The sequence below is a fragment of the Protopterus annectens genome, chromosome 1.part1 (genome assembly GCF_019279795.1).
Source record: "Protopterus annectens isolate FY-2018-M chromosome 1.part1, PAN1.0, whole genome shotgun sequence".
Lineage (NCBI taxonomy): Eukaryota > Metazoa > Chordata > Ceratodontiformes > Protopteridae > Protopterus > Protopterus annectens.
Genome location: NC_056726.1, coordinates 1595996212 through 1596017920, shown reverse-complemented (window position 1 = coordinate 1596017920; position 21709 = coordinate 1595996212). Strand labels below are relative to the sequence as shown.

The 21709-nt window shown below is 41.6% G+C and overlaps 1 protein-coding gene across 1 annotated transcript in view; it reads right to left on the bottom strand.

Annotated features, from left to right (window-relative positions):
* The window catches only part of FHL3 (four and a half LIM domains 3), a 906726-nt gene that overhangs the window by 634728 nt on the left and 250289 nt on the right, over window positions 1-21709 (bottom strand). The window contains exon 2 of the mRNA XM_044083498.1: window positions 12277-12391. The gene's annotated coding sequence lies outside the window, so the exon portion shown is untranslated. The remainder of the gene's footprint in view (window positions 1-12276; window positions 12392-21709) is intronic.

Here is a 21709-nt window from a genome sequence, read left to right as displayed (position 1 = left end):
TTGCAAAACCTGAGGTAAATTGGGCACTGCTGTGCTCATCCCTTGTGATTGATTCCAGGCACAGAATCTTTTCCATTTGTCAGCATAAGATTTTCTAGTACTAGGTCTTCTCACCTCCAAGATGACATCCATCACAGGTTTGCTGAGGGATGCTAAGGGAGAATTTAAGTGATTAGCCAAGCTGCAAGTTTCAATGTTGGGAGCTGACGGTGCAGAATTTGGTTCTCCTGCTGAGACAGTAAGGAAGGTGTCTGAGGCAGGTGCCATGGAGAAATTTGTGACACACTGCGCAGGTGTGGGAACCAGTGTTGGCGTGGCCAGTCTGGAGCAATCAAAATCATTTTTGGTTAGTTCTGTTTGACTTTTAGCAGAACTTTGGAGAGCAGAGGCAGTGGGGGAAAGCCGTTGACTGATAGGTTTTTCCAGCTGAAGGACAGAGCATCCACTTTCCAGGCATTTTTGTGAGGAGTTCTTGTGAAAAAGTTGTCCAACTGGTAGTTCTGGGGGGAGGCAAATAGATCTATGTCTGGGCTCCCCCATTTGCTTGTCAACATGTTGAAAATCCATGGTTCCAGTTTCCATTCGTGTGGGTCCATGAGATTTCTGCTTAGTTTGTCTGCCAGAATATTCAGCTTTCCTGGCAGGAATTGAGCTTGTAGTTGCACTTGGTAGCTCACGGCCACGTTCCACAATGCCATGGTTAGTCTGCAGAGGGGGTAGGAATGTGTATCCCCCTGCTTCTTTATGTACCACATAACCGTGGTGTTGTCTGTCTTTACCATTAGTTGTCCTGGATGAATGTAGTCCTTGAAGGCTGTCAGAGCATTCTGTACAGCTAGCATTTCTTTTTGATTGATATGTAGGTGCATTTGATTTGGGCTCCATTTGCCCTGAATGCACTTCCCTGCCAGATGAGCCCCCCCATGCATAGTCTGAGTCTGTAGTTAGGGTTTGGGCGGCAGGGGGTAGTGTAAATGGCAGTCCCTTGTTTTGGTGGCAGGCCTCTGCCCACCATAGGAACTCTAGGCGCAGGCAAGGTATGATAGGAATCATTGTTTCCAGGCTGTGACAATGTTGACTCCATAAACTTTTTAAGTACCACTGAAGTTTCCTCATATGCAGTCTTGCATATGGAATTGGAAGAATGCAGGAGGCCATGAACCCCAAGGCTTGCAGTATTTGTCTTGCAGATAGCAGGGTTTTTGTGGCCACCTGTTTGAAGTAAGTTACCAAATGAATTTGCTTTTCTGGCATGAGGAAAGCCATCTGGGCAGTTGTATTCAAGCTTGCACCCAGGAATGTAATCTGTTGAGAGGGTACCAGTTGTGATTTCTTTTCCTTTATGGTGTACCCTAGTCAAGTTAGAACCCTTTTTACAAACGCCAGATGATTTATAAGTATGGTCTGGTTTTCTGCCTGAATTAGACAATCGTCCAGGTATGGATATATTTGAATATTTCTTTGCCTGCAAAATGCAATTACTGGAGCCAGGCACTTTGTGAATACCCTGGGTGCAGTAGACAAGCCAAAGGGCAGTGCAGAGAACTGATAATGTAAATAGCCTGCTTTGAAGCGTATGTATCTTCTGCAAGATTCCCTGATTGGGATATGCAGGTAAGCTTCTTTTAAATCTAGAGTTGCCAACCAGGCATTCTTGCCTAGCATAGGAAGTAACTGGTGGAGTCAGTATTTTGAATTTTGGAATGTACATAAAGGTGTTTAGAGTAAACAGGCCTAGGATAGGACGCATGAATTGTCTTTTCTGGGTGCCAGGAAAAGTCTGGAATAGAAACCTTGTCCCTTTTCCTCTTCTGGTACCAGTTGAATAGCCCCCATGTTTAAGAGGGAAAGTACTTGTTTCCAAGTCTCTGCCCACTGATTTGGGGGCAGGTCTGGCCACCTGTTTGGAGTTGGCAATGTGTGGAAATGAAATCTGTATCCCTGGGACACTATATTTAAAACCCATTTGTCCAGGGTTATGAGTTGCCAGTTTTTTGCATGAAGAGCAATCTTTCCCCGCAAAGGGGTGGCTGAAAGTTAAGTGCTTGATAATTTTAAAGGAAAGTCATTGAGACTGTTTACCATAGGGGGGGAGGGTGTCTTGTTATTTCCAGATTTGGAATTGGAAGCACCCCATTGCTTAGTTCTGAGAGTCCCTTGGGACTGAAACCTGGTGCTTTTGGTGTGTCTGGGTTTGGCTTGAGTGGATCTGGAAGGAGCTGGAAAGGACCAATTTTTAATAGGCCAGTGCCTACTAAATCCTGGAGGTTGCACTTGTAAGAAATCTTTCACAGTTTGCATAGATTTAGCTTTATCTTCCATCTTTTTAGAACTTCTTCAGCCTTATTTCCAAACAGGCGATCCTGATTTAAAGGAGCATCCAACAATTTTGCTTTAACGTGATCAGGCAGAGATTGCTCCTTAAGCCAAGCATGCCTTCTAAACACAGACCCAGTAACAGCAGCCCTGCAAGAGGCCTCTAAAGAATCAAAACCACATTGCAAAATATGTTTTCCAACTTGTTCAGCTGAATGCAATAAATCCTGTAAATCTTTACTTTCCACAGTCAAAAATCAACATCATTTTCTGTTTAAGCAGTCCCATGATATGCTGTTGATATTTTAGTATATGAAATTGACAGTTTAAAGTCATGATTGCCAAGGTTGCAGAAGTACAAACCTTTTTACCCCATCTATCCAGTGCCCTGGAGTCTCTATCAGAAGGGGTAGGATTTTTAGCAGTAGAAGCCTTAATGCCCTTGGGCCCCTGAGAAATGGTTTCTGGGTCCGCAACATGATTTTTGAAAAGGAACTTGTGGGACTCAGGAACCCTGTAGTATCTGTCAGGTTTACTAAGAGCCAGAGGCAGGGAATTAGGGGCCATACTGTATTCCGAAAACACATAATCATCAATGTCTAGTACAGGAGGTAAAGCCAAAGGCCTACGCTGAGGAAGAAGGAGGAAATCCCTAAGCCTCTTTTTGGATTCAGAAAATTCCTGACTTTCTCAGTGGAAATGCTCCCTTAAGGTATGTAACGTTTCCCCAAAAGAAAAATCCTCGGGGGGGGGGGGGGGGCAGAGGGAATGGAATCCTCTGTATCAGAATCCTCATAAGTAGGTATGGACAAATCAAGGTCATTAGAAGAGTCAGAAGAAACAGAGTCCTGATCAGAAGATTCATAGTCAAGCTCAGCCCTAGGCCTCTTAGAAGGGGGGGGGACTACCCTGATTAAATTAAATTAGATCTTCAGCCCTTTTGATATTTTGATTTTAGGCATGGGGCCTGAACATGTGGCCTGGGCGTCTTTGTTTTAGACATAGATCGAGATTTAGGCCTTAGTACTGAAGGTGGAGTCGGTTTAATATGCAAGTCTGTAGGACTGAATACACCCTCAAAAGCCGGTGCCTGCACAGCAGCTCCGGACCCATCCAAGGTAGAGACATCCGCTGGTTCCATAGGTGAAGCATCTTGGGGCATACCGGACTCCGAATGGGTCTCAGTAGAGGCCTGCGAATCAGAAGTAGCGGGTATCAGGGGCTGCAAAAGCACCTCACTGAGTATCGGGGAACTGGCGACTGGCTTAGGAGAAGCGTTGTCGGCAGTTTTAGACCTCGACGGCCTGTCTCTGTCTTTTTCTTTGTGTTTTTTCGGAATTCCGGTAGTTGTATGGCTAACCAACGTCATTTCTGGATAATTAAACCGAGAACCGAAATATTTAGAGGCAAAAATGTAGCAACGAGGGATAGTGCGCCGATTAAATAAAGCACAAAACCGACAGCAAGGTATGTCGTGGTCAGGGCCTAGGCAAGGAATACAGTACGAATGAAAATCTTTATGAGGTATTTGCTTTCCACAAGTAAAGCAATTATTAACTTTTACTGACATCGGTAAGGAGCAAGAAAAGGTTTCCCCAAGGGGGTACTTTGCTTTAGTTGAAGACTTCGGTTCTGAAACTCGAAAACAAAAATTTCAGGAGTCGGACGACCAGCACTTGCAAACTGCTTCTGCTTCAGGCACCGCACGGCAAGAAAGACATGTAGTGGCATCGGCTGCATGTTTTATACCCCTGACGACCTGACGTCATGGAAGCAGGGACAGCAACTGACGCAGGACCCAAGACTTTGTTAATCTGGCCGACTGAGGGCTACCTGCAAGCAGATTACCCAAATGCAACGACTGCAACAGTGAAACACGAAGAACATCCACACTGTATGACCAACATACTAGTGGCACAAATAATTTAAAGAAAGAGGACACATATCTTACATCTCCATTTTCAGAAGCAAAATCAAACGATGATAGAATTTCCAACATAGTTCATTACAGTCTACATATTTTACACTGTCTCTATGATAACACGCTAATATTTTTCCATCATTTTGCTATGTCTGTTTTTTAAACATGTTTCTGAGTGGTATCCCACATTCCTACTGGAAGTGCTACGTGCTTTTTGGGATTCATATTTTAAGCCAATTTGATGTCCACAGCATTTTTCAAAGGCTTTTGTTTGTTCCTATTTTCAGCATCTACGGGTTGAGAAGTAGCTGCCATCTTGTCCACCTTAAGCAACCCACCCAATGTGCTCTATATGCCTAATGTATAATATGATCCACCCTTCAGAGTAAATAGCTACAGCATCTTCTCTGCAAAAAAAATCAGACTTTTTCTCATAAAAGCCATGTGAAAAAAGCTGAAATGCATTTTAACACAATGAAGGTATTTTAGTTCCACATCACAAATGAGTATCACGGCTTCAAATTCTTGACCAGGATCACAAAAAGATTAACACATTATTCGAACCCTTTACCTGCATGACAGCATCCTCTCCAATTTCTACACACATTTTACCCCTAAACAGCTTTCAGCTCAACACAGCAACTGCTCTCAAATTCACTGTCAGCACTCAACAGCTGCAAAATAAACTGCTGAGATCAGCATAAACCAACAAGTAATTCAATAGGGTACACGGCTTATGTTCATCTGTTATACAGCTGAATGTCACAACTGCAAGTATCACATTTCAACACTTCACAACAGCAACCTGTCTTTAATCTGAGCTTCATTCTACAAACTTTACTTATTCATTAGGTGACCTTAAGAGTACTTTCAGACACACAACTGAAGCAAAAAGTACAGTTTTGTACCTACCATAAATGTAGATGTTCGAGGATCCACATTGCTGCAGTCCTAACTATTGGGTAGTCCGCTGTCCAGTCGGCCCGAATACCAAAGTATATGGCTGACGTCGGTCAGGGCGCATTAGACTGACGTCAGTACGTCAGGGTACTAATGCGCATGACCGACGTCATATCCTCAGTCTTTTCTTGCCCCAGATGTCAGAAGACCCTGAAAAGATAAGGTCCAAAACCAAACACTGCCAACATACCTGCACCAAAATATATATATACAAAATATACAAAATTAGCAGATCATAACCTCACCTACACAACCACCCCTAAACACAGAGGGGAAGGAGGGAGGGTAAATTGGACTGCAGCAATGTGGATCCTCGAACATCTACATTTATGGTAGGTACAAAACTGTACTATGTTCTTCATTCCACATTGCTGCAGTCCTAACTATTGGGTAGAATCCCAAAGCAGAGGTAAGGGAGGCTGGCAAATCATAAGGAAGCAGGAACTGACAACATGCCTTGCAAAATAGCTGTGGCAAAACCAGCCCTAGACTTAGAGTAGAGAGGAAGGTGATAATGCTTAGAGAAAGTATGCACTGAACTCCAAGTAGCTGCCTCCAAAATATCCTTAGTTGCCACCCCCCTTAGAAATGCTGTTGAAGTGGCAGTAGCCCTAGTGGAATGAGGCCTAATTCCAGCTGGAATTTCCTTGCCATGATGGGAATAACAAAATGTAATGCAACACCCAATCCATCTAGAAATAGTTTGTTTAGACACAGGCTTGCCCTGAGAACTCAAAGCAAAAGAAATAAACAACTGCTGAGACTGCCTAAAATCTTTAGTCCTGCTCAAATAATAACGCAATTGCCTGTGTACATCTAAAGTGTGCAAAATCTTTTCCCCTTTATTTTGGGGATCTGCATAAAAAGTAGGCAAATGAATAGTTTGGTTTAAAGCCACACTAGAAACCACCTTAGGCATAAAGGAAGGATTAGTACGTAAAGATACCCTATCCTTATGAAAAATCAAAAAAGGCTCCACTGCCATAAGGGCCTGCAACTCAGAAACCCTTCTTGCAGAAGTAATGGCCAACAAAAAAGCAGTCTTCCATGACAAGTATTTCAAGTCAGCAGTAGCCAAGAGGCTCAAAAGGTTGTAGAGTAAGTTTCTCCAACACAAAATTGAGGTCCCAAGCAGGAGTAGGAGCTCTACGTGGGGGTCTTATATTCTTTGCCCCTCTAAGAAATTGCTTGAACAAAGGATGTGAAAACAATGGTGGGTCACAATCATAGTGAGCTGAAATGGCTGCAGCATGAATCTTAATGGAAGAGAAAGACAAACCTTTGTCCAATAACTCAGTGAGATATTGAAGAGCCACACTCAGATTTGGCTCCGAAATCTCCAAATTGTTTGCTGCACTCCAAAATAAAAATCTCTTCCATTTTTCTGCGTACACTTTCCTTGTACTAGGTCTCCTGGCTTCCATAATCACATTTAAAACTTGTTGAGGAAGTTGAGACCTGCTGTCTTTCAAAACAGAATATGCCAGGCTGTTAGATGAAGAGAGTGAAGCTTGACATTGAGCAGGTGACCGCCTCTCTGAGACAACAGGTGTGGAATCAAGGGTAAAGGCCATGGAGGCTTCTTTACCAGACTCCTCAGTAATGGGTACCAGTGCTGCCGAGGCCAATCTGGAGCTATTAAAATCATCCTTGGCTTGTCTTGTCTGACCTTTAGAAGCACCTTTGGAAGAAGAGGCAGAGGTGGAAACGCATACACATGAAGATTTTTCCAACTGAAAGAAAGAGCATCCACTTTCCAAGCTGTGTGATGAAACCTCTTTGTGCAAAACTTTGGCAGCTGGTGGTTTAGTGGAGAAGCGAACAGATCTATGTCTGGAGTTCCCAGGACACTGTCAACTTTTGAAATACATGAAGATCCAGTTTCCACTCGTGGGGATCCATGATTTGTCTGCTTAACACATCTGCTAAGGAGTTCTGTGCTCCCGGCAGAAACCTTGCCTGAAGAGTTAGTTGCAAGCTGAGCGCAGTCTCCCATAAAATCATTGCTTGCCTGCACAATGGGTAAGAATGTGTTCCCGCTTGTTTGTTGATGTACCACATGACAGTTGTGTTGTCTGTTAGAATCAACACCTGCCCTGGAAGAAGTAACTCCTTGAAAGCCATTAATGCAAATTGGACTGCTAACATCTCCTTCATATTGATATGTAGATGCTGTAGTCTGGCAGGCCACTTGTCTTGTATCCACTTTCCATTTAGATGAGCTCCCCAAGCAATGTCTGAGGCATCTGTCGTTAGAATCTGACTCGCCTCTGGCCGGGTCACAGAGAGTCCCTTGTTTAGGTGACATTCCTGAGCCCACCACAAAAATTCCTTTTGAATGCAAGGTATTATTTGAATGACAGTGCCCAAATCCTGGCAGTGCTGTGTCCATACATTTTTGAGATACCATTGTAGCTTCCTCATATGCAGTTTGGCATTGGGAAGCACCAGAATACAAGATGCCATGAACCCTAAGGCTTGAAGGACTGTCCTTGCAGTCAGCCCGGACTGAAGAGATAGTTGATGGAAGTAACTGGAAAGATTCTTTTGTTTGTCCGGGGTTAAAAGGCCATCTGGGCTGCTGTATTCAGTCTCACACCCAGAAAGCACATGTCTTGAGAGGGTACTAGACTGGACTTTATTTCGCTCACAGAATACCCTAGGCATCTTAGCACTGCTATGACATATTCCAAATGCTGTAGAAGGTCTTCCTTTTCTTGAGCCAGAATCAGGCAATCGTCCAAGTAAGGATAGATTTGAATTCCTTTTAGCCTGAAGTAAGCTATCACTGGAGCCAGAACCTTTGTGAATACTCTGGGCGCAGTAGATAAGCCAAAGGGCAATGCAGAGAACTGATAATGAGAATTTCCAGCTCGAAAACGCAGATACTTTCTGCAACTTAGTCTTATAGGCACATGAAGGTAAGCCTCCTTGAGATCTAAAGTTACCATCCAGTGATCTTTGCCCAGCAGAGGTAAAAGCTGTTGTAACGTCAACATCTTGAACTTGGGAATGTCCAGATAAGTGTTGAGGATAGATAAATCCAAAATTGGTCTCCACGTGTTCCCCTTTTTTGGTACTAAGAACAGGCGAGAATAAAATCCTAGGCCCCTTTCTGGCACAGGAACCGGCTGAATGGCCCCTATTTGGAGTAACAGAGAAATTTGCTTGTGAGCCTCTTGTCTTTGTAGAGGAGGAATGTCTGGCATGCCTTTGAAAGGAGGCAAGGTATGGAAATAAAACCTGTAACCGTGGTGAATAATATCCAGAACCCATCTGTCTTGGGTAATTAAATCCCAATTTTCTTTGAAAAGAGACAGCCTTCCTCCCAACGGTGCTGCCAGGCGAGAATAAACTGGCAGCTGAAAAGGCAGGTCATTGGGTCTGCCTACGAAAGGACTGACCCCTGCCCTCCCCAGAAGTCTGAGCAGGGGAACTCCCTGTCCTAGGCCTAAAAGAACCCTGAGCTCTGCCCCTACCACGTCTAGACCTACCCCTAGACTGGGAATCATAAGCAGGAAAAGTCCAACCCTTAGCAGGCCAATTTCTACTAAACTTCGGAGGCTGCACCTGTAAAAAAACCTTTAACAGTTTGCATAGATTTAGCCTTGTCCTCCATTTTCTTCAAAACTGCTTCCACAGGCGAACCAAACAACACATCAGACTGCAAAGGAGCATCCAAAATCCTTGTCTTAACATGCTCAGCTAAGTTCTGATCTCTCAACCAGGCGTGCCTACGAAGAACAGAACCAGTGGCAGCCACCCTGGAGGAGGCCTGCACAGCATCAAAACCACATTGCAAGGAATGTTTACCCACCTGTTCAGACACATGAACTAAATCCTGCAACTCTTTACAGTCAATACCTTCCGCCAGAGCATCCACCTTAGATTTCAACTGTGAAAGAAGATAATTCTGATATTTTAACATGTGAAACTGACAATTCAACGCCTCATGGCTAAAGTGGAAGAAGTATACACTTTCTTTCCCCATCTATCCAAAGCCCTTGCCTCTTTATCAGGAGGGACAGGATTTTTAACAACTGAGGCCTTTACACCTTTAGGCCCCTGAGAGACAGTTTCGGGTCTGCCCTAGGACTCTTAAAAGATACTTATGAGCTTCAGGCACCCTATAATACCTATCCGGTTTAACTGGGGCAGGAGGCAAAGAATCAGGATTCAGGGAAGCCTCTGCAAAAACATCTTCCACCACATTCAAAACAGGAGGTATAGCTAAAGGCCTATGCTGGGGTAAAACAAGAACTCCCTAAGCCTTTTCCTGAATCAGAGAAATCTTGGCCTTCCCATTTAAAATGCTCCCTCATGGAATGCAAAGTCTCTGAAAATGAAAAATCCTCAGGAGGAGAAGCTGAAGGAGTAGAATCATCCACATCAGAATCAGAATAAGTAGGGAACTCCTGCAAGTCTTCAGCCAAGACTCAGAAGCCTCGAGCATTGCTCAAAACTCTCAAGCTCAGGTTCCACCCTAGGCCTCTTATCAGGAGGGGGCATAGAACCCCTTATCATAGTAATCAAATCTTCTGCCATTTTAAGCATATGTTTCTTAGGCAAAGACCCTGAAGCACTAGGAGAAACCCCCACTGAAGCAAAACTTGGCCTGCCCCTTAAAGAAGCCTTGGAAACAGAACGCGAGGCCCTAACCACCTTAGGAAGTGAGGGAAGAACAGCCACCTGAGAAGCCCCCTCAGCCTGGCCTACTTCCTGAGAGGAAACATCCTGTAACAGTAAAGTCTCTCCCTGAGACTCCAAAGAAACACCTGGCAAAACCTCCGGCTCCACTGAGCCCTCTAAAGAACCGACGTCTGGGACTGTCGGTTCTTCCCCTCTAGGCTTTGCTGTTTTGTCCTTGCGTTTTTTAGCCGAAGCTAGCGTCGGAGCATCCAACGGCATTTTATAGTTACAACGCTTCCCAAACACTAACCTGGCACAGTCTAACCTTCTCTTAATAGTGCGTTTGTTAAATCTAGCACAAGAACGGCATCCAACAAAGTCGTGCTCAGGCCCTAAACAAGGTATACACAAAGTATGGTAATCCCTATGAGGTATCTGTTTCCCACTAGAAATACAGTTATTCACTTTTTCTGACATCCGGTTAAATACTGAGGCAAGAAAAACCAAAATATTCCCAACGGGTACTTAGCCAACTTTGATTCGGTCTGAAACTCTGACTTCAGAAATTTTCAGAACGCCAACCTGCACTCGCAAAATTGCTTCTGCATCGGACCATGCGGCAAAAAAGACTGAGGATATGACGTCGGTCATGCGCATTAGTACCCTGACGTACTGACGTCAGTCTAATGCGCCCTGACCGACGTCAGCCATATACTTTGGTATTCGGGCCGACTGGACAGCGGACTACCCAATAGTTAGGACTGCAGCAATGTGGAATGAAGAACATCTTCAGTTTTTCACTTCAGTGAACTTTTTACTCTAGTGCTACCAAATGATCTTGCAATGTACCCCAAAGTTGTACACTTCCAGCAGTGAAACTGAGACAAATAAAGCTGCTGTAGACAGAAGATATGGCACCATAAACAGACTGAAGAAGAACCTCAGCAAATGAAAAAATGTATGCAAAACTGAAGGTACAGGGGATGAAACTGTACAGACAAGACAGTGGTCTTGGCAGGAAATGGGGGGGGGGGTCAGTAGAAGCATAAAACACAAGGGGAAAAAAGTTGAAGATAACAGCTTCAAGTATCTGAGTGGTGTGGCTGAGGAGATGGAAGCCCGAATGATGAGGTCAACGCTAGAATCAAAGTTGCTGTAGCCAGCTGGCACAGAGTATCAGAGGTACTGTATGACACAAGAATGCCAGCTGGCACAGAGTATCAGAGGTACTGTATGACAGAAGAATGCCAAAGAAGCTGAAAAGTAAGGTGTAGAAAACAGTGGTGTGACCAGTACCTACTGTATGGTACAGAAACCTGGGTAGTGAAGGCAGAGCAGTAGAAAAAGCTTGAGGTGATGTAGATGAAGTGCGAAGATGCCCACTAAGAGAAAGACAAAGAAATGACGACATTGGAGCAAAAGTAGCTCAAATTACAGAGAATGTCGGGGATTGCAGATTATGGTGATTTAGTCATACGCCCAGGGGAAAAAAAGGCAACTTTGTAAAGTTGATTTGGGAGAGACAGGAGGAATACAAAAAGAGAGGAGGATGTCTATCCCAGAGATGGACTGGTGTTGTGAAAGAAGACCTGAGAAAGGCAGGTTACTGTCGAAGAAGTTAGGAGAGTGGCTCTGAATGCAGAAAAGGGGCAACAGTTCATGTAATACCCCTTCATGTAAAAATAGGGAAAAGTGGGGTGATGACGACAATGACTATGAGCTTAACACATGCTATCAGGTAAGTAATAAACAAGCACATCTAGAAAGAATGAGTAACACGAACCCTAATCTGCTTCATTTACACGGTCCTGTTTCCTGACTTCCACACTCAAAGTAGGAAGTAACTTATTAGTGAAAATGACATGAAAGTACCATATGCAGCGGTCAGGCAGACTGACCTTGTAAATATAGTAAACAATGTGAATATAGTGATAAAACAATTTGTGTAATGCGGAGTAAAACTGGTGAACATTTTAACAAGCAATTTATTTATTTACTTATTTATTTGACTAGGCAGTACTTGCTTTGTTACTACACTCACCTAAATTCCAAACATACTAACAAGACGATACACGGACACTAGCTCCAAAAACAGATGAATACTTTATTAAAAGGTTTAGCGCTTTCTTCCCCTGACTTTATCGGTCCCTATCAGGGGAAGAAAGCGCTAAACCTTTTAATAAAGTATTCATCTGTTTTTGGAGCTGGTGTCCGTGTATTGGTCGAAGAAGTTCTCAAGTTGGTATTGCTGTTCTTTTTGTGATACTAACAGACGATGCACAACCTCTCAGTACAAGGAATACATGGTTTTACTGGAAAACCTAAGTAGTCTGCCTCTGAGGTAATGTGACCCCAGAGTTAATACATTTATTTTGCAAGGGAGTGGAAGATGCACCAAAACATCTTTTACAAGTACTTAAATTTCATGTACTTCTAAAATGTAATCTTACCTTTCTGTTTTATTTAACTGGACAGGTAGGGTGGTTCAAATATTCTTTTCGGCCACAATCCAAGTCAGAAGACGGAGATGGCAGTTGCAAAGACAAGAGTCAGTTGAGCAAGAATCTGAAACAGAAATATTTACATATGAATTAAAACTGGCAAATACTAATACAGTTTATAACCTTTAAAAAAGTGACAGAGATGAAATAGCTCGTTATACAAGTATCTGAAAATAGTCTAAACAGTTAGCAAAGGGAAGAGAAAGCAGAGATTTGCTATTAACTGTTAAACAAACTTTAAATGCTATATGACAGAACAGTAGTAATCAAGAATAAAACAACCTAGTGCATCAAACATCATGATGCAAACTGCAGATAAATTCAGAGAGGAAAATGAAGTGGCCACTTTCCTGAGGGATTAGCTCAGTTAACAAAGGCTGAATAAAATAAAAAAACAAGAAACAAAAATTTCTGAAGGCTTGGAAAATGGCTAGCATATTCCACAGTAACCATTTAACAGTGACATCAACTGATCAGGCAGGGTGCAACCACTTAATCCTTAACATATTTTGTGACTTCCAAAACTAATGATCTTACAACAAAAGAACTCAGATTAAAAACAAGGCAAAACATACGAAAATTCCATTGTGAGATTGTGGTGAACTTCATATGCAGTAGCTACCTGTAGCAGAGGTTTGACAGTGTAGTACAGCTGTCTTTGGACTGTATAGCAGCCATCCCACCCCATGCTCATAGGAACAGTCATTGATACATTGATACATGCATGCATACATATACACACACACACACACTCATCCCTACTCCCCTGCCCCCTCATCTGGCAGCTAGTGCAGAGGACTAACGCTTTGAACGGTTAATAAGCTAACTAATGTGGCACAGGGTTCGATTTTTTTCAGCTTTCATTTGCCTACTGTGTGACCTTGAGCAAGAGTCACTTAACCAGACTGTTTTGTGTGGCATCTGGAAGTTCGGGCAAGGCTCTTTAACGTTATCCTTGACTGCATGCCTAGTAACTAGCTATGAAATTAGAGAGACAGACACACTTCGCTCACAACCCTCATGGATTCACTGGACTTACCTGTACAGCAAGTACTCCTACAGGAGAGACAGAGACAGACAGAGAGTCAGACAGACAGAGAGAGAGTGACAGCTGTCTTTTTATGTCGTTCCTTCCAACTATAAAATTCTACTTGGGTGAGTGATTCTCATGTGGTTCAGAGTCTCACTTGCTTGTGCAAATGGCTAATTAGCATTAGCTAACCCCCATCCCTGGACTGCCACATTATCATGCAAGCTTCACCCACCAAACTAATTTCCACATTAAGGCCCTTGGCCTTAAACACCTCAGTGGTAGAGCTGTCTAAGAATAGGAAATGCTTCGCATGATGGAGAAATCTTATGAGATAAGCTAAGCCTTTCTGAAGACCAGGGATAATTCCCCCAATGTTTCCAGGGTTTGCTCCGCTGGTTTGAGGCTAGTACATGTCACATTGGGGCACTTATCCTCAGGAGCTGCCTATCATTTTCAGATGTTATCATAAATTAAGATTTTTTTGTTTTGTCCAGAATTACAGCAAAATCACAATCTGAGTAGGATGTGAGCAATCTTCTCAAATCAGAAAAGCAGAATAAAAGAAAAATTAACTTAAGAAACAGGTACACAAACAAGTAAAATAGCTAAGTAAATTAAAAACATTTCTTTGCACTGGAAATAAAATGAAGCATACAGACCACTTTTATTAGCAGTCTTGAGTTTATTCTCTTAATGTAAAATGAAAATTTACCTAACCAGCACACTTCTGCTGGTCCTCAGCTCCTATGACAAGTTTCTCAACCCTGCACTTTATTTACTGGTACAGAACAATACTGCTTACCTCATAGAGAGACAGAAATGGAGTCCTTTATTAGGTTGAAAAATGTGTCCAGGATAGTGCTGTAGATGGGCATATGAGACTGGTACAATGCCTTACAACAGAGAAAGTTGTTTACAGATGGCCAGACGCCAGCTAAATGGTCTGCATATGTCTTTACTACTTTAAGTTATTCTTGAAGGAGACAAGCACATGCAACAATTGTCAAGATCCTGCCATCTGCAATTGCCACTACCCTATGTCAGAAGTTGTATCAAGACTAGTAATCATTCAGCCCTTCTCCAGAAGACGACAGCAGTAGGTGTTAAAACCTGATCAAGCCCTGATCCCTAGACAGCATTAGATAGTGCACTCTTAAACCAAGTCAACAGAACTGCAAACAAGCACCATGTCTACGTAAATGTTGGTCACACACAGCTCTTTAATAAGTTTAACACAGCATTCAGTGCATATCTGTCTGACAAAGCCAATACATGGATAGAAGAACAAAGGCACTTGGCTGTAGGCCACAGTCAGACATATCACTGACTGATCACCATGTGACTAATGTAAACCCTACAGTCTTTGGATTATGACAGTCAGCCATATTCACACAATATCCCTGACTGTGACTAACCTACATTATTAAACCTATTGCTTTTGTTGCTTACTCTCTTATCAGACATTTTAGCAATAATTATATACACATTTCCTATTCTGTTTCACTATTTTAAGGTATGTACAAAAATGTTTTACTTCAGTAAATCGCTGTTTGAACTAAACCCACGACCTACACTTGTTGTTAAAACAGCAGTGCGGGTACTGTGTCCATAACTGAACTTCTTTGCACAAAAACTGTGGAACAAGACATAAAGGGGAGACAAAATCCATAACAGTCTTTACAATATTACCCTAATTCACTTAAAAAGTTAACATAAAAACAGGTTTTGCATCAACATGCATTTTCTGAACAGTAAGTTTGAAACTCCAATGTCTTCCATTACTGACCAACTGTAATCCTCGGTGACTTACTAGGAAATCAAAACTTTTACAAGTGCAAGACAAAAACATGAAACAAGATCATGGACATTCTACAAAATCAGGAGTAGCTGAGATGTAAGAGTATAACTTGCTTTTCTTTCTTTTTTGGTACTGGCTTTCCTGAATCTCAGACAAGACTTGCCACAGATGTTAATGGCTTGATTCAGAGCTTCTGGAACATGCTATAATTCCATATAGGGATGAGTAATTTTACTGCCTGTTTTTATTAGGCATAGTTAAATGTGTTCTCTCTCTGTCATGAGTCATTTGCACTCTTTATTGCATGGCTCAGATGCTTTTTCACAACATTGCTTGAAATTACCAGAAAACACATCATAATCATATGCTTGTAACAGAAGCAAACTATCAATGGCTTAAGTAAATTTTGAAAATCAACATTTTCCATATCCACAATGAAATCAGACAGAAAGACAATGCAAAACTGCCAGCAGCATAAAAAGGTCACATCAATGTGATGAACTACAGTGACCGCAACAAGGAATGGTATGTGATTAGTCAGAGAACAATGAAAAACCGTTAGCATTCTCAATGTTAGGTATTTGCCAGGAAGTAAAGCTGCCATGATATGGCAGACCCAGGAAAGCAAACACTGACCATTGTAATTTTTTTTTTTACTTCTTTAACACATAGCACATATATTACACAAATACAAATCATGAAATCAAGAGTACATTAGTCTACTTACTTGTCAAACTAGGCAAATAATGAAGCTATAAGGGAGCGTGCCTTCACAGATGCATATGCAGTACTGTTGGACAAGCTACACTTCCAGCTTAATTAGGCAGAAAGAGGCCAGTTATATATATAATATATATATATATATATATATATATATATATATATATATATATAATGCAATTAGTTATATTTGTTTACAATCTAAACAAACATTTATATATAATAATAATAACACCAAACTGTGATAACTAACATAAACAAAGAACTGTACTAACAAAACAACAAACTTCTTTCTTATAAACTAAAAGAAAGACACTCGAAGGCAAAACTGATGCAAAGCTCTTTCATTCTTTAATGATATCTAGAACTTCTTCAGAACTCACAAAATTTAAAAAATGTCAGGTATAAGTAAGTTGCACAAGGCAGAAAGAGAGAGAGAGAGAGAGAGAGAGAGAGAGAGAGATGTAACCATGACAATAGCCTATAACTTCTGAGAACACACTGAGGAAAAAATTAACCAATCAGAATCTACACATCTTCATTTCATTAAGTTTATTGGTTTAAAATTTCTCATATTGGAACAAATTATCCAATTCTTTGGAGATTGTGACACTTTGCTTGAACTGAAAGAATTGCGATGGCAGTTATTACTTAATGCTGATACCCCTCCTGGACTCTATGAAAATCTGAATGTTAAATGTGCATTGAGATGGCTAGTCTGACCACTCCCACTTTATACTATTTGTTAATGTATATACAGCTGTACAAAATGTGTAGATTCTGACCGGTTAATTTTTTCCTCACTGTGTTCTCAGAAGTTATATGCTATTGTCATGGTTACATCTCTCTCTCTCTCTCTCTACCTTGTGAACCTTACTTATACCCGACATTTTTTAAATTTTGTCAGATCTGAAGAAGTTCTAGATATCATTAAAGAATGAAAGCGCTTGGCATCAGTTTTGCCCTCGAGTGTTTTACTTTTAGTTTATAAGAAAGAAGTTTTTTTGTTTGTTTTTTTACACATTTACATATATTCACATGCAAAGCCTAGTATTTTACATGGTCATCACAGTGTAAAAAGTACAAGATGAGAAGGATCTCCACAGATTCCCCGGACAGTGCCCGATCGGACACACACTGCTTGGATCCATGATCTGAACAGACCCAATAGGTAACAGTAGTCTGACTGGGTGCTGCTGTTTCAGTATCTCTATTCTCAGACTATGCAGGTTCCGAACAGTTAATTTGTCTTTTGGTTTCTGGACATTAGACATGGAATATACTGGCTTATTCGAGTCTATATTACATTATCGAATTTTCAAAACTTCAAATCTGATATGGTCAACACCATATAATCGAAGTCTTGAAACATCGAAAATGTAATAAAACACAACAACCTACAAAAACAAACCATTTAAATGCTCTAAGCAGGGGGGCAAGCCATCCTGCACCCCCCTCCCCGCTACTTAAATATACCAACTCTGAGATCGCACTACAGTGCAGAAAAGGGAAATCTTCCCATTCCGCGCTGTATGGAGATCTGCATTAAAAGATTTGAAGTTTCAAGACTTCGATTATATGGTGTCGACTATATCAAATTCAAAGTTTTGAAACTTCGATATTCTGATATAGACCCGGCTTATTCTGCAAGCTGCATGGTGGGCACGAGTAAATCCCTGACTGCAACTCAGATGACCAGACATTGGTAAGTGACCAGACAGCAGCAGGAGCCAGCCAACAGTGGTGGCAGTGAACAGTTAATGACAACTTGCTTATCCCGGTGGGAAGGTGATAGCCTCATCCACTGTGCTGTGCTATTGACACAAAGCAAAGGCATGTGCAACAGTCGACTGCATTAAAGACCATGACATGTATGCCCACCAAAAACCTCATTTACATGCTGTAGCCAGAATTAGACATGCATAGACGCATGCATATGACACTGGACCTATGACAGCCATTCAATCTTTGGGCATTGCTATCTGGCTATCTGTCAAAGCTCATTCATCTTGTAGTGGGTACACCTCTAGATATGAGAGTACTTTTAATCTGGTCTGCATGTCATTTCCATGTATTACCTCCCATATCAACAGCAAATATTAACAACCATAATCTTGAGGCCAAGAGGGCTTGATTCCCTTTCTCAGTCTTGTAATTATGTACCAAAACCTAATGTGTGGAAATCAACTGTATGTTTCTTGCTCATAACCAGAATTGATTGCTGAAAATGAATTAATGATTGCGCGCACTGCACCTTAGTATTCTAAGGGAAGATGATGTATTCTGAGCTCTTTTTGTTTCAGACTCAAAGCTTTGGTTGCTATCTTAAACATATCAATAAACATTTCTGCTAATTTACAGCTAGATGATGGAGAGCATTGCTGTAACATACTTTATGCCAATTTAGCTTTATAAAGATTTTAAATTAATCTGAAGTAAACACTGGGCCATTATCAATGGCTATCTGTTCTGGCTGTCCTTGAAACACTGTTCAAACTGCAACACTCTTCTGAGGTGACTGGCTTCAAGAAAACAATCTCTGGCCATTTAGAGTAGACATTCTAACAACTAACAGCACCATGCCCTTATAATGAACCTGCAATATCAATATGGACATGATGCTAGGATGCTGATAGTCATTCCTGAAGCTGAAGGGGGTCCAGAGTGGTAAATCAGGGTAAGTAGCAGACCCCGTTCATCTTTTTTGCCAATTCTTCCATTTGCTAGTCAATTATAGGTCAGAATGCAATGACTTAAGCAACAGACATTTTTACAATATCCAAGTATCCCGTATGTATGGTTTTTAGCACTTTGGTATGTAAACGAATTATCACTCTAGCCCTATTCAATAGAGCTCCTGTTATCTTTTTAGAGGTCTCTGCATCCATCTATGGCCTTCTTACCTAGTGCCGATCCATGTCCACATCTGGTCTACCAGCTGCTCCTGATCCCCCAGACTTTCTCCGGTAGAGGCTGGGACTGATTGTGGTTCTTAAGGGTATCCTGGTGGTCTTGGCAAGCACCATTTTTCTGGGGGGGGGGGGTCCATTATGCCCTACCTGCCACTCCCCCCTCCCAATGTGGTAACTCGGTTACACTTGAGGGACGGGGGTGCGCAGTATCAACCTGTCTCCATGGTAGTTCAGACATGCCCACCACCCAAACCTCACTTTGAGTCACACCCACATAATGCAGAGTCCACAGCCTCCACCAAGGATTGCCGCAGAGAATGCCCATGTAACCACCTATCCCTCCCTCCAATACCATTCTGTCCAGTCGTCTGAACCCCTAATCAAACCTAACTCAACTGGGCTGTAGTCAGGACTTTATATTATTTCTTAGTGGCATAGACAAAGTTCCTATTATGTGGGTAACTTCCTAGCTGAAAATTCCTATTTATAACCTCTTATATTTGAGACAATATCTAGTCATTCCTTTTGTCCTTTTGGAGAAGATTTTTTGGTCAATGGCAGCTATCACCACATAGAGCAAACCCAATAAATCTATAACACAGAGCTGTTGGGAAAGTCCTTCAGCATTACTATGCTGATTAATCCCATTGGATTTATTTTGCTTACGAGTATACTCCTAGAAAAGGTACCCACTGCTACAGCACTGCTTCTTCCATGGCAGGACACGCCCTCTTCTTGGGTTAATATAGACACATTTATAGACACATCACTGGCTGGTGACTTGCTACCAATGTAAATCTCTGGCCATACTAGTTACTGATTCAACTTACCTACTCCCCTGAGCAAATCATAGGTTGTTCTAACAGTTTATGCACAATTAATTTGTTTTAGTGAATAACATTGAAGCAAAAAACACAGGCGTCTCTGTGCCATCTGGAAACATATGACCAAAAGTCACCTGTTCCTTAAGTCCAAGAGTCAAATGACAACCTAAAAGTCAAGAAAGGCTTGCGATCAATTAGCAAATTGTCCAATGTCATTTCCCTAATCATTAATAAGGCTCATTCATATATTTTCATCCATTTCTACACAGACTGATGCTGTAACAGGATGTTTTAGAAGATGTACAACATTTTACAAGGTATGTTTGTTGTAATACACCACTCCTAATTACATATTAAATTATGATATGTTTTGTGGTTTGGGCATCTTTAAGTCTCATGTTATGATATGTACTAGCCACCTTTATTTATTTCACATCTACAAGAAATTTCCTTTTTGAAAAATGCATACTCCTATCTGTTCAGGATTATTCATAAAAGTAATTCATCGTTGTTCGTTCTGTCAGCAGGATGCCATCCATGAACCACCATATACTGAGCATTCAATGCCATGCTTGATCCAATTAATCTCTCTAACATGGTTGGCTCAGATGTCTTCTCTAAGATATAGTGAAATAAGCCTTTGTGTGTGAGTTAATACTTATCAAGTGCCTAAATATGTTTCAGCAAAATAGTACTGAGAGGGAAATTTAATTCACTCTTTGTGGAGATTCTGTTACACTGTTTTGAATAAAGCTATCCTTAACTTCAAATCAGAAAGCAATTATTGACATCCCTAAAATTGGACATCTTTACTCCTGCATTTCCCAAGCAAAGAAATTGCAGGTGAGGGCCATTCGATCCATTCTGCCTTAGACGGTATTCCTGCATTTCCAGCTTCTGTAATTCCACTTCCAAATTATATTTGACGGCGTATGACACTGGAGAAGTTTGTGAAAGTGGGGTAGAACATTCTACTCTATTTTACGTCCAGTCATTGTGTCTTTTGATGTCCTTGACTTCCACCTTTTTGTGCTTAAAGTGCAGTACTGACTAACCCCCTTCGTCCCACCCTAGCTATGCTTCCGGCTTCAATGAATACTCCTTCTAATTACTCAGTGATACAGTAACATCCAGTCTCAAGTAAGCTCAGACAGTTGTAGCTTCATGACCACTCTGCCCACCCCTTAATCAGGGAAAGTCCCAATCTCATTCGTATCACTTCTACCCAAGGGGTGGCATTCTTGGATGTCTACCTTCTCCAAAATTAGAATGACAGCATGTTTTACTTTTCATTCTGAACAGAAAAGTGATATAGTCCATGAAACATCACAACTGCACTCCAGAAATGGAGGAGGGGCACATTTACTAAAAAACACATTTTGGACATCAGAAAGGTGCTTTAAAATTTTTGTTAAGTACCCCAAGTACTGTTAAAATTAGGTCTAACACGGGAGATTAATGGCGGCCAGGGCCCACCAGCAAAGAACAGCAGAAGAACATGAATCTGCTTTAAATGCTGTTCAAATTTACTTTGTCACACTTACAAAAGAAAAAGTGAGTCAGAATGAATGAAGTGTCTTAACAGCTCTTAGGGCTGTTCATTCTTCAAAAGGGACATTTCATTTCTGGCTATTGTCTGCCAAGCGGTGTTGAATGTTTTACAAGCAGTCAAAGCCTTTGAACGCTGTAGAACACTTAATGCTCCTACTCTTTTTTTTCTTCTGTAATTGCTCTAAGCTCTGTACTGTTATGATCATTCTCACTGTGCTGAAAGTCTGCAGTCAAAAACAAAGAAAGTCCAGAAAACACAAACCTCATAAATGTAAGTGTTAAGTTCACATCACTGAAAAAGTACAGTTGTGTACACTTACCATAAATGTAGATGTTCAAGTGCATTCACTGTTGCAGTCATTACATGTGGGTTATCTGCTGGCAGGTTGCCCTCAGTCGACCTGATTAACAAAGTCTTGGGTCCTGCGTCGGTTGCTGTCCCTTCTTCCATGACGTCAGGTCGCCAGGGGTATAAAACATGCAGCCGATGCCATTACATCAGTTTTTCTTGCCCCAGATGTCACGTGCCCCCCAAACGGGGAAC